This window comes from Mobula birostris, chromosome 17 (assembly GCF_030028105.1).
Source record: "Mobula birostris isolate sMobBir1 chromosome 17, sMobBir1.hap1, whole genome shotgun sequence".
Classification (NCBI taxonomy): Eukaryota; Metazoa; Chordata; class Chondrichthyes; order Myliobatiformes; family Myliobatidae; genus Mobula; species Mobula birostris.
The window spans coordinates 16497350-16522986 of NC_092386.1; the positions used below are offsets into that span (position 1 = coordinate 16497350).

The 25637-nt window shown below is 39.3% G+C and overlaps 1 long non-coding RNA gene across 1 annotated transcript in view; it reads left to right on the forward strand.

Moving 5' to 3' along the window:
• Positions 1-18147: 18147 nt before the first annotated feature.
• The window catches only part of LOC140211372 (uncharacterized), a 98530-nt gene continuing 91040 nt past the window's right edge, over positions 18148-25637 (forward strand). The window contains exons 1-2 of the long non-coding RNA XR_011889438.1: positions 18148-18219; positions 19460-19619. This is a non-coding gene — a long non-coding RNA (uncharacterized lncRNA). The remainder of the gene's footprint in view (positions 18220-19459; positions 19620-25637) is intronic.

Consider the following 25637-nt stretch of genomic DNA (forward strand, 5'->3'; position numbering starts at 1 on the left):
ATTTACATTTAGGAGATTGACCTAACCTTGTGACTGTGGCTTCAGTTCTTTATTCATCATCTGAAGGAAACACTCTTACAGACCCCATCCATCCCTCTTAGAATCTTGGATATTTGTTGGATAGGAATTAGAGGAGATTTGGTATGTCACCAAAGACTCTAGCAAATTTCTACAGATGTACTGTGGAGAGTATCCTAACTGGTTGCTTCACCATCTAGTATGGAGGGGCCACTAAACAGGATCATAAAAAGTTGTAGAGCTTTGTAAACTTACCCAGTTCCACTATGATCACTAGCTTCCCCACTGTCTTCAGAAGGTAATACCTCAAAAAGGGAACATCCATCATTAAAGATAGCCATCAAGCAGGACATACTCTCTCCTCATTACTACCATCAGTATGGAGGTGCAGGAGCCTGAAGACTGACACTCAACAACATCTTCCCCTCTGCTGTCAGGACAATGAAGACTAATTCTGATCTCTTTTTGTACTACTTATTGAACTTAAATATAAAGTGGATTTGGTTAATTGGGCCATTGGTTAATCAGACAGCTGCTTATTTAAGACAGCTCTTAAAGAACAAAAACCAATCAAGAAAATAGCTGGGTTTCCCTTCATTTATTTAGGACACTATGTCACTTAATTGGGACAGGAGAGTGTTGCTGAACATTTTCTAACTAGTATCAATCATGTGCACTACACCTTGCTTAAAGCAAACAGTTTTAAATTGTGTTACTTGCATGCTTGCATTCAAAAAGCAGTGATTTTTATCACTAATAATTGGCAAGTAATAAACAGTAAGACAATTCAGAACTGTTTTGCTCACTGGGGCTTCAAGTATTCAGGCTTGGAAATGCTAGAAATGGGCGGGAGTGAAAATGAAATGATATCACTACGTCAACCAGTTAGGAGCTATGAAGAATTTGAGGGTATAAACAATCATCTTCAATGTTACAATGAAAATTAAGATTCAGAAGATGCACTTGTTGAAAGCACTGTTTGAAGACAGTCCACTAGGTGTCTGTACTGATTTTGTCCATTTACAGTCAATCAAAAGAACACAGCAGCGTACACTGAAAGAATGAATAGTTAATAACTATTAGGAACTAATACACAGTTTTATTGTACCTTAGTACTTGTTGTGGTATTCTAATTTGTTCTGAATTTCATTTAAATACATAATTTGTTACTCAGTAAGATGGTAGTTTGCCTTTTTCATACCTTTTTAACTATTTCCATAAAACTATGGCAAATTGGGGCAGCCACTTAATCGGGGCAAAATGTACTGGTCCTGATGTCTCTCAATTAACCAGAATACTGTATATATTTCTTATTATAATTTTTTGTATATTTTATGTATTGCAATGTACTGCTGCCACAAAACAATTCACAGCACATGTCAGTGATACTAAACCCGATTCTGATTCAGATATTTCAAGTACAGTATATCTTAACTTCACTCGCCATTCTTTAAAGCTCCACTGATTGAAGGGCAATTGTGTATCATGGCAAGTACATTTCATTCCAGGAATTAAGCTGCTGAATTTACACTGCACTAATCTTAAGGCAGGTATATTCTTCTTTAGCTATGGAGACCAGTATAGTATTCATCATCATCATCATTATGTGCTGGGTCGTATGACGTGGACGATCATGGTCATGTAACCATGACTGTTTTTGGAAAATTTTTTGACAGAAGTAGTTCACCATTGCCTTCTTCTGGGCAGTGCCTTTTCCGGACAGGTGACCCCAGCCATTATCAATACTCTCCAGAGATTGCATACCTGGTGTCAGTGATCACAAAACCAGGACTTGCGATATCCACCACCTGCTCACATGGCTTCACGAGTCCCTGATTAAGGGGCTAAGCAGGTGCTACACCTTGCCCAAGGGTGACCTGAAGGCTGATGAGGAAAGGAGCACCTACACCTCCCTTTGGAAGAAGCATATCTCCACCACACCACCCACAGTATAGCATTAAGTAACTAAATGAGATCTCATCAAGTCCTGTACGATTTAAGCAATAGAAACAAGAAGCTAGGACAACTCAGTAGGTATCAATATCAGTGAAGAAAGAAAAGAGTTAAAGTTTCAAGTTGATGTTCTTTCAATGGACAATCTCAGCAAGACTTCTTTACTTTTGTCCATACTCTGAAGGCTAACGTTACATTTTCCTTTCTAATTGGCTGCTGTACTAGTAAGTTTACAGCCTGTGTTTGATACATCATCTCACTAAGATTCCTTTGTGTGCCAACATTTACTGTTGCTCACTTTTTAAAATATTTTGCTTTCAGTTCATCCTATCAAAATGCAAAACGTAATGTGCTAATTGTCCTTAATTAATCTGTGCCAATAATTGATTTATTTGCTTGACGTTAAAGTAACTGGCCTATATTTTATAGTTTCTTCCCTTTTTACAACTTAGCTGTTCTCCAATCATTCCCTTAGGACCATTTCATGACTATGGAGAATTTAAAAATAATGGTCAGAGCCTTTGCAATTATGTCACTTGCATTTTTAACAGCCTAGGATATATTTTATTCAGGCATGGAGATTTATCCACTTTCAAGTAAGCTAAATCCTTAAATGCATCTGCTCTTAAATAAACTATGTTTAACACATCGTTTTACATTTTCCTCCTGAACTGCAACATCAGCATCACCTTCTTTTGTGAGGAAATCCGTAAAGTATTCGTTAAGCAATTTACCAAAATCCTCTTCATCCACAAATGGTGTTCATTTTTGATCTCCAGGAGACTCTACTCTTTCCTGCATAATTCTCAACCATTTGTGTAATAATAATGCAGTTTTGGATTTGCTTTGTTTTTACTTGCTGCTATCTTCTTATCCCTTTCTGCTTAACTAATCTCTTTTCTAATTTAATTATACACTTTCTATACCCATACAATATTTTGTGCAGTTTTCATTTTTTGCTTTAACATACCTTTGTCATGCTGGGCTTCCTACATTTGGCAGTCCCAAACTGTTCATGGTAAAATTGACCTGAATATTAATTATGTTTCTTGGATGCTGTATGATCTGCTGATTATTTTCAGTCTTTTCTGATAGTACAGTTGCCAATCATCAAGAAATAATTTGAACAGCTGGCACACTGTTCTTGCCATATTGGACAATCACCATTATACTTACCAACAGAATTGTTCTACAACAGCTGCCATAGCATCTGCCATGCACCTGGCCCTGACACACCTAGAAAACAAGGACACTTATGTAAGATTGCAGTTTTTGGATTTCAGTTCCTCATTCAACACTATTGTCCCAAAGACCATAGAGAACAAACTTCTACTCCTCAGTTTAAATACACACTGTGCAACTACTGCAGTTGTTGGACTTCCTAATCAAGAGACCTCATAGTTAAGCTGCACATCTGATCAACTCTCCCCATTTTCCTCAACATGGATGCCCCTGAAGGCTGTGTGCTGAGTCCGTTGCTGTACAACCTGCTCATACCTGACTGCATGGCCAAGCACCCAAGTAATCACATTGTCTAGTTCACATTGGTGGGGCTAACCGCCAACAATGATGAGATGATCTTCAGAGAGGAGGTGGAAAAACTCAAGGCCTGGTGCCATGCAAATAACCTCTTCCTCAATGTCAACAAGACAAAGGAGATGGTTATCAACTTCAGGAGAACTCGCACCACTCACACTCCCTTTCACATTGGTGGAACAGCAGTGAACACTGCAAGCAGTTTCAAATTCCAGGGAGTGCACATCTCACATAACCTCTTAGGGTCCCAGAACACATTCGACGCAGTCAGGAGTACTCACCAACACCTCTACTTACTGAGAAGGCTGAAGAGAGCGGCACTCTGCACACCTATACTCACATCCTACTACAGATATGCAGTAGCGAGCATCCTAATAAGTTTCATCACTGCATGGTACCGAAACTGCTCTGTAGCAGTCAGGAAGGCTCTACAATGGGTAATCAAAACTGCCAAACACATTATTGGAGCTAGCCTACCACCATCATGGATATATATACAGAAAGCTGCCAGAAAAGGGCCAGTGACCTCGTGAAGGATCCCACTCACCCTGCTCATGGGCTGTTTGTCTCACTCCCATCAGGGAGGGGGCTACGTAGTATCCATTGCAAGACCACCAGATTCAAAAACAATTATTTTCTAAAGCAGTAGTGTTGGTCAACAAACCCCCCCCCCAACTAACCCACCCAACAAAACAACCCCAACCACCAATACTTTATCATCTCTTGTCAGTCGCCCGATGTACAGACACTCCTGTGACTAGTGTCACAGCATAGACTTAATCAATCTATGTATATAAACTATTTTATGTATTAGTACTTAGTATGCTTTTATTATTATTATTATTATTGTGTTCTTTATCTTATTTTGTTTTTCTTTGTGCTGCATTGGATCCAGAGTAACAATCGTTTCATTCTCCTTTACACTTGTGTACTGGGAATGACGGTTAAACAATCTTGAATCTTCAATCTTTTTTTTCAACCTGTTTTCCTTGTGGAATACTGTAGTACCTACTCCAAAACCTCTGACTATCTTTTTTAAGTACCTGTCATTGCTTAGCACTGACTTACTTACTTTCAAAGAACTGTTTCCAATCCACTTTTCAGAATCAGAATCAGGTTAATTATCACTATTATGAAATTGATAGTTTTGCAGTAACAGTACAGTGCAAAGACATAAAATTATCATAAATTACAAAATAAATAAATAGGGCAAAAAAGGAATAATAAGGCAGGTTTATAGACCATCCATAAATATGGTGATGGAGAGGAAGAAGCTGTTTCTGAATTGTTGAGTCTGGGTTTTTTGGGTCCTTTTCTTCCTCCCTGATGGTAGTAGTGAGAAGAGGGCATGTACTGGATGGCATTGTCTTGGTGATGGGAGATGGCTGAGTTTGCAACCCTGCTCAGATGTTCTAATAAGCTCTTCAGAACTTTTGCCTGTCCATTCCTCGATGTAACTCGTGAATGTCATGCACTGTTGACTCTGACTTTTTCTTCCATCAGTTTTCCCAGGTACTGCAAGATGTTCGAGTTTCTCTTTCCTCAGTACATGTCCCAAAAATTCTATTTGCCGTTTCCTGATTGATGATATCCGCTCTCTTCTTATTCCAGCTTTTTGCCACAATTCCTCATTTGTTACACTGTCCTTCCATGGTATTTTCATCATTCTTCTCAAAAACCACGTTTCTGCAGCTTCGAGCCTTCCCTCATTTTGCTTTGATATTGTCTAACAGTTGCTTCCATACGTTAGTGTGGAATGAACCAACACTGTAATCTTTGCCCCTCCACCCCCCACCCAGAAATGATGAAGGTAAGCATGCCAGAAACCTTCTTCATCACTTTACCACTTTACCTACTTCCGTTGCTACTTTCAGGGAAATACTGTATGTATTTGTACCCCCTTGGCCTCTCTGCTCTGCAACACTTTCTGTGGTTCTACCATTCACTGTGTATGTCCTGTCTTGGTTCAGCTTCTCAAAATACAACATGTCATCTAACTGTAGGAAAGGATGTCATTAAGCTGGAAAGTTTGTAGGAAAAAAATTCATAAGAGGGTGCGAGGACGAGAGGGCATGAGTTACAAGGAGAGGATGAATAGGCTGGGACATTTTCCCCTGAAGTATCATAGACTGAGGGCTGACATTATAGAGGTATATTAAAACATGTGGGTGATGTGGTGAGAATACGTTTCCACCAGAGGAGGTGTCAGGTGCTCCTTCCCTTTGCTAGCTTGTAGGTCACCTTTGGGCGAGGTGTAGTACCTGCTTAGCACCCCCCCCCCCCCCCCGATTAAGGTCACGTGTAGTCATGGGAGCAGGTGGTGGATGGTTGTGTGGTGCATATCACAAGTCCTGGTTATGTGATCATTGATGCCAGACAGATAATCTCTGAAGAGTATTGATAATGGCTGGGGTCACCCAACTTGTAAAGTCACAGCTCAGAAGAAGGTAATGGCAAGCCACTACCGAAGAAGAATAGGCCAAGGACAAATTTGGTCATGGATAGACCATGATTGCCCACGTCATACCACACAGCACATAATGATGAAAATGTGAGAAGCATGAAACATGAGATAAGGTGGATGGTCACGGTATTTTCCCTAGGGCTGGAGAGTTGACAACTGGAGAAAACTGAGAGGAGAAAGATTAGAAAGGAACCAAGGGGAAGCCTTTTCACACAGGAGGTGGTGGATATGTAGAACAAGCTGCCAGAGAGTTGTTGAGATACAATTACAATGTTTAAAGGGCATTTAGACAGGTATACGGATAAGGAAGATTTAGAATAGGGATTCCCAACCCTTTTTTATGCCATGGACCTCTACCGTTAACCAAGGGGTCGTGGACCCAGTGTTAGGAACCACTGCTTTAGAGGTATAAGAGCTAAAAGCAAGCAGATAGAGAAAGCTCAGCTAGACACCTTGGATAGCAGCGAGGAGCTTGGTTGAAGGACTTCTTTCAATGCTGTATAACTGTGACTCCTTGACTGTTCGGGGTTCTTAGTACACCTCCAGCAATGTGATTGCTCCTTTGTCTTCTTTATTTCAACTCATACTATCTCATTTGATGAGTCTTCTTACATACCTTTCCAAAACTGTGATGGTTATTTTCATCCAAGATTGGCATACCGAACAAGAGAAAATCTGCAGATGCTGGAAATCCAAGCAACACACACAAAACGCTGGAGGAATCTGACCTGCTGAGTGTATTGGCATGCCTAACTCTCTTTTAACACCCTCTTCATCACATCTGAAAGCCGGTAACAGTGAACATTAAGCAGCCATATCTGTGATTAGCCTAAGATTTAAGGAATACTTAAAATATTATATTTCCACATATCTACCTGTGTCTTCTGCTCTTCTGCATTATTCACTAAATTCACTGCATTATGAATAAGCCAATATATCAGTAAGATTATTTTATTCACAAACAAGACAACAGAAAACAGATGCTGGAAATCCAAGCAAGGTCTTGACCCGAAACATCAACTGTACTTTTTTCCATAGGTGCTGCCCGGCCTGCTGAGTTCCTCCAGCATTTTGTATGTGTTGCTAGGATTATTTTATTACCTATTTTCCTTTGTACACTGTAGCACACTCTTTTATGAATTATTAGCTTCTATTAGTCTTAAAAATCTAAGTGTATTAGAGCTACTGACTCACACTTTCCTACTCTACTAGTCACTTCTTCAAAAAACTCTGTTCAATTTATCACTTTTCTCCCAGTAAAATTGTTGATTCTGACTTATCATATTATGATCTTCTAAATGCATTTTTAAAACATAATTGATGAATTGATTCAAACATTTGGTTGACAACAAAATCAGTTTTCCTAGTTTATAGTAATCTATTTATTTAATTAACGATACAGCGTGAAATAGGCACTTCTGGCCCTTCGAGACATGCTGGGTCAGCAACTGCCTGACAATCCTGATTTAATCCAAACCTGATCATGGGACAATGTACAATGACCAATTAAGCTTCCTGGTACGTTTTTAGACTGTAGGAGGAAAGCCCATGCATTCCATGAGGAGGACATACAGACTCCTTACAGATGATGCTGAAATTGAACACTAAATTCTGATGCCCTGAACTGTAATAGTGTCGCACTAACTGAAGGAGATGAATTATACAGCTCTCGTTACATGCACATGCAGTTCAACTCTTTGAGTGATTATGCAGAAAGTTTGAGGTTAATAACTCATCAGTTAATAACTCATCAGGGGTGATTGATAAGTTCGTGGCCTATGGTAGAAGGGGATGAGTTATTAACTTCAAACTTTCTGCATAATCACTCAAAGGCTTGAACTGCAGGTGCATGTAACGAGAGATGTATAACTCATCTCCTTCTACCTTAGGCCACAAGCTTATCATTCACCCCTGCTGTGGACATTTTCTGGAGGTCCAATATCCATATGCTCCATGACCGCTGGACTAAGTGTGTAAATAGGAGGGGACTATGTTGAAAAATAAATGTGCCAGGTTTTCTAAAATTGACTCTTTCTACCTTAGGCCACAAACTTATCAAACACCCCTCGTATATTTAAAAAGTTAAACTAAATAAGTAGTATAAACAAAGAAAAAAAGGAGCATTGCGATGGTTTTCATGGGTTCAACGTCCATTCAGAAATCTGATGACAGATGGGAAAAAGCTATTCATGAATCATTGAGTGTGTGCCTTCGGAATCCTGCACCCCCTCCGTATGGTAGCAATGAGAAGAGGGCATGTCCTGGGTGATGGAGATCCTTAATGATGGATGCTGCTTTTTGAGGCATCACCTTTTCAAAGAGGCCTGGACACTGGGAAGGCTAGTGCCCTTAATGGAGCTGGTTGACTTTACAACTTTACGCAGCTTTTTCCGATCCTGTGCAGTGGCCCCTCTATGCCAGACAATGATGCAACCAGTTAGAATGCTCTCCACAGTACAACTATAGAAATTTGTAAGTATCTTTGGTGACATACCGATTCTCCTCCAACACGTAATGAAATACATCTGCTATCGTGCCTGCTTTATAATTGCATTGGTATTTTGGGCCCAGAATAGATACTGTATTTCTTGATGGATTATCCTATGAGTTTTGAAACATTGTACGGTATAAAACCTCCTCACAGTTGTTTATTTTAAATCTTTTACTTTTAATTGCTAATGATAATCTATTGAATTAGAAATAATAACATTGTTTAATTTGGTACTGTTGCACTTTATTGTCTTCAGCGATGCAGTGTGCTTTTGCTATTTGCTACACTTCCACTAGATGGCTACTTAGGCTTCAGTTTTTTCAATGTTTAACTAAATATGAATTGACCTATGTGGTGGCAAACAAGAGCAGGTCTGCAGATGCTTCTGTGTGTTGCTTGAAATATGCAGTTAATAGATTGACAATATTTTATTGATTTACTATATATTTATACTACAATTTTCTTAAATAAGTAATCTTATAACTTATTTTTATTTAGTTCTGTTTTCTAATTTTGTTGAGGATATCCTTTTAATTTTTAAGCTGATAGTATTGTTATGCACAATTATTGTTATTTTTCCAACTATTTTTGAGATACATTATTGTGCAATATACATAGCAAGGGTGTCTAAGACTTTTGCACAGTACTGTATCAGCACTCACATAATGCCATGATTTTTTTTTTGTGGCAGCAGTACTGTGCAGTACATAAAATTGCTAAATACTTAGGCACCCTAACTATATATATGTGTCTAACGTGTTTGCACAGTATCGTTGAATTGTTTTTGTTTCGTAAGATTAATTATATAGTGAAAGCAAAATATCATTAAAACTATAAGTTGTTTTTTCCGTAAGTTAGACATGCATTTTTTATTGTTTAAAGTTTGAACATATGTAAAATTTATAAGCAGTTTAATGCATTAATTCTTCAACTGTTCCAGTGCAGTCAGAACCTTATAATCATAGCTCAGAATCAGAATCAGGATTAATATCACCAGTACATGTCATAAAATTTGTTAACTTTGAGGCAGCGGTACAATGCAATACATAATAATAGAGAAAAAAACTGTGAATTACAGTAAATTATATATACAGTATATAAAATTATATATACATAAATAGTTAAATAATTAAATTAAATAAGTAGCACAAAAATAAAAATGAAAAAGTAGTGATCTAGTGTTTATGGTTTTAATATCCATTCAGAAATCAGATGGCAGAGGGAAACAGCTGTTCCTGAATCATTGTGTGTGTGCCTTCAGGCTTCTGTATCTCCTTCCTGATGGTAACATGAGATGGGGGTCCTTAATGATGGACGCTGCTTTTTGAGGCATCGCTCTTTGAAGATGTCCTGGATACTATGGAGGCTAGTGCTCATGATGGAGCTGACTAAGTTTACAACTCTCTGCGGCTTACTTCGATCCTGGACAGTAACCAATCTCCACTACCACCCTCCCCCCCATACCAAACAGTGATGCAGCCAGTTAGAATGCTGTCCATGGTACATCTGTAGAAATTTGTGAGTGCTTTAAGTGACAAACCAAATCTTCTTTGTAGCTGCATCGATATGTTTGGTCCAGGTTAGGTACTCAGAGATATTGACACACAGGAACTTGAAATTGTTCTCTCTTTCCACTTCTGTTCCTTCTATGAGGACTGGTGTGTGTTCCCTCATCTTATCCTTTTGAAGTCCATAATCAGTTCTTTGGTCTTACTGACGTTGAGTGCAAGGTTGTTGCTGCGACACCACTCCACTAGTTGGTATACCTCACTTCTGTACACCCTCTTGTCACCATCTGAAATTCTGCCAACAATGGTTGTATCATCAGCAAATTTACAGATGGCGTTTAAGCTATGCCTAGCCACACAGTCGTGGGTATAGAGAAAGTAGAGCAGTGGGCTAAGCACACACCCCTGAGGTGGGCCTGTGTTGACTATCAATAAGGTGGAGATGTTGTTTCTGATCTGCACAGATTGTGGTCTTCTGGTTAGGAGGTTGAGAATTCATTTGCAGAGGGAGGTACAGAGGCCCAGGTTCTGGAGCTTTTTGATCAGAACTGTAGTAATGATTGTGTTAAACACTGAGCTGCAATTAATAAACTGCATCCTGACATAGGTATTTGTATTGTTCAGGTGATCGAAGGCTGCATGAACAGTCAATGAGATCATGTCTGCTGTAGACTTATTGTGGCAATAAGCAAATTGCAGTGGTTTCAGGTCCTTGCTGAGATAAGTGTCAATTCTTGCCATAGCCAACCTCTCAAAACTTTTCACCGTAGATGTGAGTGCTACTGGATGTTATTCGTTAAGGCAACTCACCCTGCCCTTCTTGGGCACTGGTATAATTGTTGCCCTTTTGAAGCAGGTGGGAACTTCTGACTGTAGCAATGAGAGACCGAACATGTTTTCGAACATCCCTGCCAATTGGTTGGCACAGGTTTTCAGAGCCCTACCAGGCACTCCATTGGGGCCTGTTGCCTTGCGAGAGTTCACCCTCTTGAAAGACAGCCTGACATCGGCTTCAAGGCAGAGATCACAGGGTCACCAGGTGCCGCAGGGACCCACAAAGCTGTAGTTTTATTCCCCTTTTCAAAGCAAGCATCAAAGCTCCACTCACTTAGCTAATTTTACATGATTGGAGCTTTGAAAGTGACTTTATTTTCCAACAAGTTCAGGATAAAAAGGATAATCATTCAATTTTCCCTAATTTGTGCATCATTTTCACTAAAAGCCTGTGTTATTGTTTCCTGATTTTGCTTGTGTTATTTCTATATTACCTGTAATGAATCTTATTCATCCCAAACTGTCCTCTTGTTGTGTCTGTTCAGAGCCTTTTAATCATTGTATCAAGTGTTAATGGGGTGGTAAAGAATTTCATTTATAGCTCCAACTGTTTCAATAAAAAATGCTGCATGAATATATTGATAAGTAAATATATGCTGAATAACTGTATGTTTTATTAGTTGAGGAATTGAGTTCAAGAGTTGGGAAGCAATGTTGCAACTTTTTAAAGCTCTGGTTAAACAGAATTTGGAGTATTGCATTCAATTCTGGTTGTCCCGTTATAGGAAGAGCATTGAAGTTTTGGAGAAGGTGCTGAAGAAATTTAACAGGATTCTGCCTGGATTAGAGGGTCTGTCCTGTAAATACAGATTGGACAAACTTGGGTTGTTTTCTCTGGAGTGGCAGAGGCTGATGGAAAACTTGATGTTATCAGATTACGAGAGGCGTAGATAGGAGAAACAGCAAGAGAAGAAAGGTCTTTTTTTCAACATGTCTAATACCAGAAGGGATGAATTTAATGTGAGAGGAGGTAGGTTAAAGAAGATGTGAGTGGCAAGCGTTTCCACAGAGATGGTGTTTGCCTGGATTGTACTGCCTATGGTTGCAGTGGAAGCATAAACGAAAGAGGCATTCAAGAGGTTCTTAGATAAGAACATAAAGGTGCAAGAATGGAAGGATATGGACATTGTGCAGGGAGAAGGGATTAATTAAGTTGCACATTTGATTACTAATTTAATTAGTTTGGCATAACATTGTGGGGCAAAGGGCTTGTTCCTATATTGCACTGTACTGTTCTATGTTCTGTGTTACTAATTATGGGAACAGCAAAATGGTTTTGGAAATAATTCATGAAATAGCTAAAAATTATTGAGTAAAATAAATGTTGTTTTAAAAAAATGACTGACTGGTCAAAAAAAGTGATTGGTCTTAATCTCTGAGTCTGTATAATCTGCTGAAATCCGATTGGATGTGAAAACAAAACTTTGCTTGTCTGCTAGAAATTAGTGTGTCATAAAGGTGGGGTCAACCACAACATACTTTGACTACAGTAATGAAAGTCCAGAAGTCTGTGCTCAAATTGCACGTAAGGCCTTTCTACTCAACTTTGAATCAGTCCTATAAACATTTGATACTTTGCTAGTTTGAGAGAAATTGGTCTTTCATGTCAGGAACCTCATTTCCCCACTAGCACAATATCTACATGAACAAATGATAGCAAAACAGAGGTACTTTAATATGGATCCTTTATTATATCTCTAATACTTTTTTTGTATGCCACAATGTGGCACTCTTGACTCTTTTAAAAGCAAAATGAAATCATTCTTACTAAAATGAAACCACTTGTGAAGTACCGGTAAACTGTTTTATATGAAATATACAAACGTATAAAATATACTTTATCAGTGATAGCTGTTGCTCAGATTGTGGTATAACTACCTATGAAATTGAGGTTGTGATCAGACAAACTATGTAAACACAAAAATGTAGATTGTCAATCCTGTGGAAATACTGAGTTATTCCTATGTTGGTGGATAAGACATTGAATTGAGGTTGGGTATAAGGATGTAAGTGACCCTTTAATACTATTTTGAAGAAGAGAGTAGGAATGATCACAAAAGATGTATCCCTCAATCAATATCACTAAAATAGGTTACCTTCTCTGTATCAGATTCTTGTTTGTGCAAATTAACTGTGCACAAATCAGCTGCTATGTCTCACACAGAAATACTGCTGTTATTCTTCTGAAGCATGTTATTGCCTCTGAAAGATTTTAGGTCATTGAAGGATTGAAAGATGATTTATAGGCATTGATGGCTTTCTTTCACTTATATTTTCCACTTTACGTAACATAAGAAAATTAGTGAATCCTGTAACTAGACTCCAATGATGAATTCACAAGTTATCAATCTTCTGTTTCATACCTCAGTGAAAAAAATGAGTGGCCTCCATATGTCTGGTTACTTCATACTGAAACTGGACGGACTTCTTTGGATGTCAAGAAAGATGCAAACTGAAACCATTCTCTATTTCCTCCTCAGCATTACAGGTTGAATAGCAGAATCAGAATATCAGAATCTGGTTTAATATCATTGGCATATTTCATGAAATTTATTAACCTAGCAGCAGTGGTATAATGCAATACATGATAATATAGAAAAAAATCAATCAATCAACTGCAGTAAGTATATAGTTGTACATTAAATAGTTAAATTAAAAAGAGTGCAAAAGCAGAAATAATATATAAGAAATGAGGTCGTGTCCATAGTTTCAATGTCTATTTAGGAATAGGATGGCAGAGGGGAAGAAACTGTTCTTGAATCATGAGTGTGTGCCTTCAGGCTTTCGTACCTCCTTCTTGATGGTAACAATGAGAAGAGGGCATGTTCTGGGTGATGAGGGCTGTAGAAATGGCCGCCACCTTTCTGAGGCACCGGTCCTTGAAGATGTCTTGGATACTACAAAGGAAAGTACCCATGATGGAGCTAACTAATTTGACAAGTTTCTGTGGCTTCTTTCAGTCCCGTGCAGTAGCCTCGCCATACCAGACAGTGATGCATTCTGTCAGAATGCTGTCCACAGTATATCTGTAGTTTTTGATTGTTTTAGGTGACAAACCAAATCTCTGCAAACTCCAAATAAAATATGGCCATTGTCTTGGCTTCTTTATAGCTGTATCGATATGTCGGGACCAGGCTAAATCCTCAGAAATCTTGACATCCAGGAACTTAAATTGCTCATTCTCTCCACTTTTGATCCCTCTATGAGGATTGGTTCGTGTTCCCTCATCATTCCCCTTCTGAAGTCCACAATCAGCTCTTTGGTCTTATTGATGTTGAGTGCAAGGTTGTTGCTGCAGCACCATTTCACTAGTTGGTCTCTCTCACTGTACGCCCTCTTGTCTCCATCTGAGATTCTATCAGTATCATCAGCAAATTTATAGATGGTATTTGAGCTATACCTAGCCACATAGTCATGGGGATAGAGAGAGAAGAGTAACGGGCTAAGCACTCATCCCTGAGATGCGCCAGTGTTGATTATTAACAAGGAATTATTTTTACCAGTCCACACAGATTGTGATCTTCTGGTTAGGAAGTTGAGGATCCAGTTGCAGAGGGAGGAACAGAGGCCCAGGTTCTGTAGCTTATCGATCAGGACTTTAGGAATGATGGTGTCAAACGCTGAGCTATTGTCATCAAACCATTGTTGCCATTCAAAGTTTACTCGTTGAATGAATCCTCTTCCCTATAGCTCCACTCACTAAGAGTTAGCTTTGGATATAACAGTGGCTTTGATACGGTTCTGTATTCATAACCTTTTGCCAGTTTTATTCAGCTTAATATATTTTTATGTGTACCTGTGTTGAATGCGATTTGCCATTATCTCAAAATGTACTGCTCAATGGTCATCTTATTTCCTTTACATATCTGGAGCTACTCTTTGTTCATGAAAAAATATTAATGTTTCTCAAGAGGGAATTTTACAGTTCTAGAAATTAAGCTATATTATTGAACCCATAAGACTATAAGACCAGAAGACATAGGAGCAGAATTGGGCCATTTCGCCCATCGAGTCTGCTCCGCCATTCAGTCATGCCTGATCCTTTCTTCCAGTCCTCAGCCCCACTCCCCAGCCTTTTCCCCATAACTTTTGATGCTGTGTCCAATCAAGAACCTATCAAGCTCTGCCTTAAGTACACCCAACAACCTGGCCTACATAGCTGCCTGTGGTAATAAATTCCAGAATTTCACTGCCCTCTGACTAAAGAAATTTCTACGCATCTTGGCTTTAAATGGACACCCTTCTATCCTGAGGCTGTGCTCCCTTGTCCTAGACTCTCCCACCACGGGAAACATCCTTTCCACATCTACTCTGTCTAGGCCTTTCAACATTCGAAAGGTTTCAATATGATCCCCCCTCATCCTTCCAACGAGTACAGACCCAGAACTATCCAGCGTTCTACATATGATAATCCTTTCATTCCTGAATCCAAATTGAATCCTTACTCAATGCTCTAATAAAAGTGAAATTAAAAAAATCAAAAAGATAATGATTACAAAGTGGTAGTCAGATGGGTCCTTTGCTGACAAAAATTCTTGCTATTAATTCTGATAATTAGAATTGTCCTTTAATCTGTAAAGTTTTGTGATTATGACATTCCATAACGTGGCCAAAATTCAAATCCTAGTATTGTCAGATTGCCTTCTACTCTGTCTTTAGAACATGGATTGGGGCAACTGTTAATATCATGATTTGATTTGTTTTATAAATGATATAGTTCCTTAAATGTCTTGGGAAGTGATTGGGTGAAATTCTATTCCATCAAAATTTCTCCCACCAGTAGACTAAGACTCACAGAAAATTAGTCACTGAATGTTTATTAGCAAAATATCCTCTAATTGATTGAGTGGCAAGTGATCTATGTGACAAATGAATGGTAGATAGCTCTTTTACTTCATACTAGTTCATCAATGTCATGTATCTTTTTTTATTCTTTGGAGTTACCTTTCAATTGAGGTAAATATGTTTAAGTTTTATCTTATTTTGCAGTTCTAGTTGTATGCATGAAATTTATTAATTCATGGCATATAGAGTAAAAAGAAGTTTTACTTTGACAGAAAGTGGTAATTTTTAATGCCATTATGAAAATCATTTTATGTCCAAACTAATTTATTGCCTATCGGATCATAATACTATCATTAAACATTGGTATTAAATAAGAATAGATAATTCAGCTTATTCAGAATGTTTCCTTATTTGTTCTGTATATTTCATCTTGAGGAAATTCTGCACCTCTTCTTGACAATCCCCCAAGATAATGCATGAAAACTCAGAACAACTTTCCATCTCCATATCCCTACTATCTCCTGCAGTCTAACCTTCATGAAAAAACCCAAATACTTCAGCTCCATGAGCAAAAAAAAAACCTTGTTTGATTATTTCTGTCAGTATCTACCTACGTAAACTTGAATCCTGCTCCGTCAAAGTAAGCCATTCAACCTCTGGAACTTATTCCACCATTCAGTTAGCTTCCGACTGATCAAAATCTCATTTCCATTTACTTTCTGTGATTCCATAATATTTAATATTCTGTTTTCCTCTATCATTTTCTAATGTTCAGATGATGTTTCCTTAACAGTTTTTTTTAATGGAGAGTTGAAGCATATCCAAAACCCTTTATGTTGGAAAGACCCTTTTTGACATTACACATAAATAGCACATAGTAAGGTTATGTTCACTTATTCTGGACAGCCGCTGTAGTTTTAACCTCCCATATTAATTTATTTAATCAACTTAAACACTATAACGAGATACCTCCTTAATTTTACGTACTCAGGGAAAAATAAATCAAATCTCTGAAGCACGGTCTCACAAGACAACTCATGGCCTTTGAACCATTCCAGTGAATCTACACCAGTTTCAGTGGAAGAGTAGTATCTTTGGAAAGCTGCAGTGAACATATCCAAACTGGAGCTGGAATTGGTTTATTATTGTCATATCGAGACCCAGGGAAAAGCTTGTTCTGCGTACTGCTTATACAGTTCAGAATTTTACACTGTCTTGAGGTCGAACAAGCTTAAAACAATAATAATACAGAATAAACTGTAACAGCTAGGGAGAGAGTGCATAATGAGGTAGTTTTGGTGGTCAATAATGGCTTTATTACTGGAGTACTGGCTAGATGCTAGGATTATTGATCCAGTGACATTAGTTTGAATCCCAACATGACAGCTTGGGAATTTAAGATCAAGTAATTAACTAAATTTGGAAGGATAAATTGAACTCAATAATAAAATTACACAAATTCATCTGATTCACTCATGTCCTTCAGAAAAGGAAATCTACCAACCTTCCCAATGCTCTTAATTTTGATTCTATATTCATCAACTGCTCTCTGAAAGTGACATAGTAAGACATTAATTAGGAGAGAGTTAAAGATAAATTAAAAATGCTAGCCTCTTCAAATTCTGTAAACCGATGCAGAATAAGTGGCATCTGTGTACAGCGATGTGCAAAAGTTTTAGGCAGGTGTATATAGTTAGGGTGCCTAAGACTTTTGGACAGTACTCTGTATGTCAATGTGAAACACAGAGCAACTTTGTAAATCTGGTGGGAGCAAAGGACTTTGTGAATGGCGAGGGTGGAGTGCAGCAGGATGGGTGTGGGATGGGTGACAGAGAAGGAGTGCCAGGGATGGGGTGGATGGGGTGGGTGGGGTAGTGGCAAGGGCGCAGACACACCCAGCCCTGAGACACCAGGCAAGGTCATTTGATTCCAACAATTGGTTTATTGACCATTACAGAATGTCTCTCTGGTGCTTCCCTCTCCCTACTCTCTCCCTTACCCTTTTACCGACTATGATTCCCCTCTCCCTGCCCCCTTCCCACTCTCAGTCTGCAATTGAAACTATTGAAACAGTTGGAGCTGTAATTAAAATTGTAGGGTTATAGTAAGACTTCCCTACTTTTATATTCCAGTGCTTTTGGAATAGATGTTGGCATTCCATTAGCCATTCCAATTACCTGTTACACCCGTATTAACTGTGAGGCATGCTCTGAACCAGGAGAAGGAAAAAGATTTAGAATGTGAAGGTAGATAAACAGTTAACAAAAAACATGAACCCAAGTCTTTTTTTTTACCTGAACTGGGTGAACAAACAGACTTTGGATCAATCGCAACCAATGTAGAAACCTACTCATAGAGGCAAAGGATGTAAACAAGATATGAAGTGAAATATGATTTTTCCTGTGTAAAATATGGAAGATATGAAATGCAATCCTGAAGAAGGGTCTCGACCTGAAACATCAACTGTTTATTCATTTCCATAGATGCTGCCTGACCTGCTGAGTTCCTCCAGCATTTTGTGTGTTTTGCCAAAGACTTGCAGCATCTGTAGGATTTCTTGTGTTTATGAAATGAAAATGCTGTGCAAAAATGTTTGAAGATGCAGAAAAATTGTGAATGAATGGAAAGAGGTAGGTGAAAATTGGTGATAGTCTGCGAAGTGAATGAAATTAAGTAACTATCATGCAAGCAAAAGTGAGAGAATAATGGAAGAGAAACAAATCAATATCATTTGAATGGCAATGTATACTGGAACTTAATTAGCAAAGCTTCCACGACTTCCACGTGTAGCTTCTTTAATACTAAGATACATAATGCATAATAGATCACAACTTATGAAGTTGAAATAGTAAAGTCAAGGGAAGGCAAAGGAAGAGTCATAAATGGACCATGTGAAAGTAATTCAACTTTTATGTTCTGAGAAGTGCGGTTACTATCTCCTCTGATATGAAGGATAAAAAAGCAGAATAATATTTAAATAGTGCAAGACATGTTGTCATTCAGAGACTTTTGGGTGTCAATCTCTTTTGGTGTCAGAGGTGGTGAAGAAGGCAGATGGTACACTAGTTTGCGTAAGTCAGGGCATTGAGTACAGTCTTTTTCCCAGGGAAAGGGAATGACAAACTAGAGAGCACAGCTTTAAAATGGATTGGGGGGAGGGAGATTTAAAAGGGACATGAGGGACAACTACTTTATGATCTAAACTCCCAGAGGAAATGGGTGAGTCAAGGACAATACCAACATTTAAGAGTAATTTGGACAAGTACATTGAGATGAAAAGGTTGAGAGGGACATGGGCCAAACGCAAACAGATGTGACTAGTTTAAATGGATTTATTGGTCAGCATAGACAAGTTGGGCCAAAGGGCCTATTTATCTGCTATATTACTCTATAAATCTATGACTAAGGGAAGAGGAGGACTTTGTTCTCTAAGAGGGCTGTGAAACTTTAGAATAGGGGAACCAAAGATTATGGAAAATGGACAGGATAGTTGAGCCCAATAATCTTATTAATGATAGCTCAAGTGTGAACTACTGTATGACCTGGCATATTCCTATTTCTTAAGTTTTTCTAGCACTTAATGTAGATATGAGTTTTGTTGACAGTCTGGTCATTATATAATCCTTTGTTAATGATGTTAAATAAAACAAAGGTTGGTGCAGTAATAAAGGACAATACAGACTCAATAGCGTAAAACACTTCTGTCTTAAAGTGAAGTGGGAATATTGTTTGGTACATTTTAAAATCAAACAGCAAATAAAAAACAATAGTTATTTATAAATTTAGTACTGTTATAAGGAAAAGATATGAATCTCTTCATTTCAAATTTGAACCTTGTACTATTTTCCTTTCATACAATTGTTTGTTAAGTGTAGTGTTGAAGTCAAATGAAAGGTGAAGGTCGTGATTGCCAGGTGACATCAAAAAGATTCTCCAGCAGTAAGTTGACAGGTTTCTGGTGCATCTTTTCCCTGCTGGGAGCAGGAGTTCAGGAAATGAGTCTCCCGAGGAGTTCCAGCTCATTGCAGAGGTACGTACCAGATGGTGATCTTGGCAGCAGGACATGCTTTGGAATAGAGACAATTTGAATCAAGCGATCATCTATTACAGTTTACATGCTTCAGAAGAAAGGAAATAGCAGCTTCCTATGTTTTGATTTCAAGGCCATCTTGAGAACGAGGCTTTGTTCACTTTACTGATGGATTTTTTTAATGTAAGGGGAATATACGGTACTGTGCCTAAGTCTTAAGCACATATATATAGCTAGGGTCCATAAGATTTTTGCAGAGAACTGTATACTATGTTTTTCCAGTTACTAAATAACACTTAATACCACTGAGCCAACGCAAAGCTAAGTTTCCCAATCACCTTCCTATTTTAACCAATATAGAGTATTGTGCAAAAGTCTTAGGCACCCCGGCTATATATATGTATTTAAGACTTTTGCACAGTACTGTATCTTGTACTCTGTTGCTAGGGGAGCTCTCTCAGTTAGTAGAACAAATTGAAAATTTACAGATGTCCTGTGTGCAGTCTTTCAACCACAAGTAATTAGAAAATTGCAGAGAACAGGCCCTGTTTCTAATTTATATTGTAAGCAATGTTTCCCACTGACTATACACATGTGGAAAATAATCTTGGAAGCGGAGTCGGAGACATACAGCACCGAAACAGAACCTTCAGTTCATTGTCAGCCTTGACCAACAAACACCCGTTGACACTAATCCTGCACTAATTAGATTTCATTCTTCCCCACATTTCTATCAAACCCCTCCACTCACCCCAACACTGGGAGAAATTTAGAGTGGCCAGTTGACCTAGCAGCCTAATGTCCTCAGAATGTGGGAATAAAGTGTGGTTGCAGGAGCCCCACATGGTCACATGGAGGAGTTGATCTACGTGGACAGCATCAAAGGTCAAAACCGAACCTAGCATTGATGAATTTCTTTAGCCAGAGGGTGGTAAATCTGTGGAATTTATTGCCACAGACGGCTGCAGATGCCAAGACATTGTGTATATTTAAAACGGAGGTTGATAGGTTTTCAATTAGTAAGGGTGTCAAAGGTTATGGGGAGAAGGCAGGAGAATGGGGTTGAGAGGGATAATAAATCAGCCATGATGGAATGGTGGAGCAGACTCTTAGCATCTACCTATGAGTCTTTTAAATATCCCTGTTGAATCAGCCTCTACGTGCATTCCAGGCATCCAACAGACTGTGTGTAAAAGATCTACCCCAGACATCCCCCATTAAAAACTTTCCTCCACTCACCTTACGTGATTCCTTATTTTTTTTTCCATCAAGCTCTTGAATCCCTTCTTCTTGGACTTATTGTCCTCACCTTTCAACCCTTTAGAACTGATCAGCATTAAACTCACTATTTCACTTGTGAATGAATCCTACATGTTAGATGTAGACTTATCTGCAAGTAGCAGTCCCCAATTCACTTTTGTCAGGTCCTGTCTTAAGACATCAAAATCAGCCTTCCTCTAATGCGGGACCTTAATATCTGTCTATCCTTATCCTATTAGTCAGGGTATCAAAGGCTATGGGGAGAATGGGGTTGAGAGGCATAATAAATCAACCACGATGGAAAAGTGGAAATGACTCGATGGACAGAATGGCCTAATTTTGCTCCTACGTCTTATGATCTTATAAACGGCAGAGATTCTGCAGATGCTGGATGGCTTGAGCAAAACTCACAAAATACTGGAGCAACTTAGCAAGTCTGGCGTTGTCTATGGCACTGAACCTGGATCACTGGAGCTGTAAGGCAATCACACGTTACAATAGTGGTATGCAGAAGAGCATCTCTGAAAGCACAGCACATCAAACCTTAAAGTGAATGGGCTACAGCAGAAGAGCACATCGTATTCTACTCTTGTACCTCATAAAGTACCTTCAGAGAGTATATTAGCCTAGCCTTTGTAGTACACCACAAAGTTACTGCCAAGAGTCCATCTTATCATACAAGAGGTCCGTTCAGGATACAGTACTGTGCAAAAGTCTTAGGCACATATATATAGTGAGGGTGCCTAAGACTTTTGCACAGTGTTGTACTTGTCAACATGGACTGGAGAGCGAGATTGTAAATCTGGTGGGAGTAAGGGATTTTAGGAATGGAGAGTGTGGGGCACTGTGGGAGGGTGTGTGGCAAGTGGCAGAGAAGGAATGCATGGTTGCAGACACACCCTGCCCAGAGAAGCAGGCAAAGTCATTTTATTCGAGCAATTGGTTTATCGATCATTATAGAATGTCTCTCTGGTGCATCCTGCTCCCTTCCCTCTCCCTTCCCCTCTCCCTTCTCCTTTTCCCAACCATGATTCCCCTCTCGATGCCCCCTTCCCATTCTCAGTTCACACAGACACCCATATCAGAATCAGTTTTATCATCATTCACATATGTCCTGAAGTTTGTTTTTTTTTTTGGCGGCAGCAGTACAGTGCATTACATGGAATTACTACGGTAATGTGCAAAAGTCTTAGGCACCCTAACTATATATATATACACACACTTAAGACTTCTGCACAGTACTGTATATATTTTTTGTGACTGTATGTTCTTCTACTATCGTAATTATATGTGCTATGTGCCGTGTGCTGTTGGTACTGTGTTTTGCACCCTGACCCAGGAGGAACACTGTTTTGTTTGGCTGTATTTATATATGGTTGAATGACAATCAAACTTGAATTTGAACTTGAACTAATGAGGAAGGTTGTCAAAGGATATAACCAGATTTGAATGACTAGGAAATATGATATACAACAGATGACTGTAAAATATGATCAGAGAAAAGGTACCGGTGTGAGGTATCCAATCCTCCAAGTCACCATGGATCTCGCTGCTTGTCATATAGAAACTTTTGACTTTTGTCTAATGTAAGAGGAAATTATACAGAAAATGGCAGGACCTTGAGGAGGATTAATGCTACAGAAGGATACTGGGGAGCAAATTCATAGTTCCCTGAATGTGATAACAGAAGTAGACAGAGTACTAAAGACGGTGTATGGCATTCTTACCTTCCTCAGTCAGGGCACTGAAAGCTGGGAAGTAATTTTACAGCCATGTAAAACTTAAGTTAGGCAGCACATGACGTATTGTGTGCAGTTCTGATTGCTACATTACAGGCAGGATGTGAAGGCTTTGGAAAGGATACACAAGAGGTTGAGCAGAATGTTGCCTGGATTACAGATTATTAGCTGTAGAGGTTGTTGCCTCTGGAGATTTGAAGGTAATCTAATATAAAATATTAAGTACAGTACTTTGTAAAAATCTTAGGCACATATATAAATATATATATATATATGGGGTGTCTAAGACTTGCACAGTACACTATGTTATGTCTTTTCAGTTACCAAATAACACTAAATACTACTCAGCTAATACAAAGCTAAGTACTCTTATTTCTGTTTTCCAACCACCTCCCTATTTTATCCAATATACAGTACTGTGCTGTGAGGGGAGCCCTCTCAGTTACTATATATATGCTCAAGACTTTTGAACAGAACTGTATACCTAAAGTATATAAAATTAAGGGAGACATAGATAGGGTAGATAGTCTTTTTCCAGAATGCTAAAGTTAAATATTAGAGGACATAGCTTTCAGATGTAAGGCAGGATGGGAGAATGTTTAAAGGAGACTTACAAGGCAAGTTTTTTTTTCACAGACAGTGGTCAGTAGGTAGAATGTGGGTAGCTGCCAGGGTAGATGGTTGAAGCAGATATGATGGCAATATCTAAGAGGCATTTAAACAGGTAAATGAATAGAGAATGGAGAGATATAGATAATGTGTAGGCAGATTTACTTTATATTGGCATGATAGTTGGCATCGATACGATAGGCTGCAGGACCTGTTCCTGTGCCGTAATGTTTTAAGAACCATTTTAAGAGCTCTTAAAGATAGTGGGATCAAAGGTTATGGGGATAAGGCAGGAACTGGATACTGATTGTGGATGATCAGCCATGATCACAGTGAATGGCAGTGCTGGCTCGAAGGGCCGAATGGCCTACTCCTGCACCTATTGTCTGTTGTCTAACCAGTAAGGGTTATAGTGGGGAGGGCAGAAACATGGATAAGGAAGGATGGATTCCAATGTGTGGTGAAGTAGACACAACAGTATTTGTGTAGGATAATGCAATTAGTGGAAATGTATATGATTCACAACCACCGACATTGAGGTGGGATTCCTTTATTTATTTATTTATTTATTTATTGAGATACAGCATAGAGTAGACCCTTCCAGCCCTTCAAGCCACGCAGTCCTGTAAACCCCCAATTTAATCCTAGCCTAATCACGCGATAATTTACAATGACCAATTTCCCTACCAACTATTAAGTCTTTGGACTGTGGGTTGAAAATGGAGAACCTGGAGAAAGCCCATATGGTTGCAGTGAGAATGTACAGGCAGCGGCGGGTATTGAACCTGGGTTACCTGTACTGTAAAGTGCTGTTCTAACCACTATGCCACTATGCCACCCCTTCTTTAAGAGGGTGGTCTGCTGTGATGACGTATTACGTAAAGTACTTTTACCACTGTCCATGTTCAGTTTTTTGGAGTTCAATAGTTTTGAAGTTGATACAGTTTTTCTTAAACATAAAACACCTCACGTCATTTTATTTGTGAAAGCCTACAATTTGTTCCTGTTATCTATGGTCTATGGTCGTACTGGGAATTCCTTTGGTCCAGCCATAGTTGCTCCCCTGCCAACTCAGCCAAAGAAGAAGATGGTAGCCTGCCTCAATAACTATCATCCAGTAGCACTTACATCTACTGTGATGAAGAGCTTTGAGAAGTTGGTGTTGAAGCTTATCAACTCCTGCCTGAGGAGTGACTTGGATCTGCTCTGATTTGCCAACTGTCACAAATGCCATTTCATTGACTGTTCACTCAACCCTGGAACATCTGGACAGTGAAGGCACATACATCAGGATGCTCCTGATTGACTACAGTTCAGCATTCAACTCTTTCATCCCCTCAAAACTAATCAATAACCTCCAAGATCTTGGCCTCAATACCTCCTTGTGCAACTATGTGGATCCTTGATTTCCCCTGTCATGCCCTGGTTAGGATTTTTACTGGTATGGTGTAAGTATTTCATTTTAGCAGTGCTGTAGGAGCAGTCTGTTCTGCTTTCAGCCTGTTTGGGTTTGAGCTGAGATAAAAGGCTTGTTGTTCAACTTAGGAATGTGGTGTCAGACAATCAGGATGGTAGAATTGGGAGAAGGTTCTAGAGAACGCTGGGCCAGGATGTTTTGGTTGGCAGGAACTGGGAGGAGATAGGGAAGATGATGGAAGGTGCCGCCCCGGTTGCACAAGGTGCTTTGTGCCGATGAATGGTTTTGAGGAGGAAGGACCAATAGTCCCGTGGGAGAGTCCCTTTATTCAAAATGAGTTTTGGGCGACCTTTGGAAGGTGGTGTGTGCTTTCACACAGACCAAGGGACCAGCGTGTGATTTACAGACAAGTTTAAGATTTGAGCTCCACCATGCATATGTGACTGTTTAAGTATAATGGGCCCATTTTGTTTTTTTCTTCCTTTCCTTTAACAACTGTTTGCTTAAGTTCACATTCTTAAATATACTTCTGATTAATTGTATGCAGTGTACCACCAGTTATTTCTTGCCGGCGGGCGATTTCAGGGGGCGATAAATCACACAGCATTCACACAAACCGGGGTTTGGGTGGGCAAGTATCCCAACCTCACGGATTTGGTGGGACCAAAGTCATATACACCCTAGAGGTACGCAGCCTGAGAAAGGTGGGTTTCTCACCGCGGGGTTCAGTGGCTGTTAGTGAAGGGCTAACAAGCCGCACTTCCAGAGGTGCCCAGTGAAAGGGGGTTTCACCTCACTTGCAGGCTCCAGTCAGTCCGGATTGACAACAACATTCCGCCACGATACCGATCAGCACAGATGCATCACAAAGCTGTGTGCTTAGCCACCACCACCAGCCCCCCACCCCCACCCCCACTCACTCTATATTTATCACTGTGTGGCTAGGCACAGCTCGAAAGCTATATTTAAGTTTGCTGACAAAGTCACTGTTGT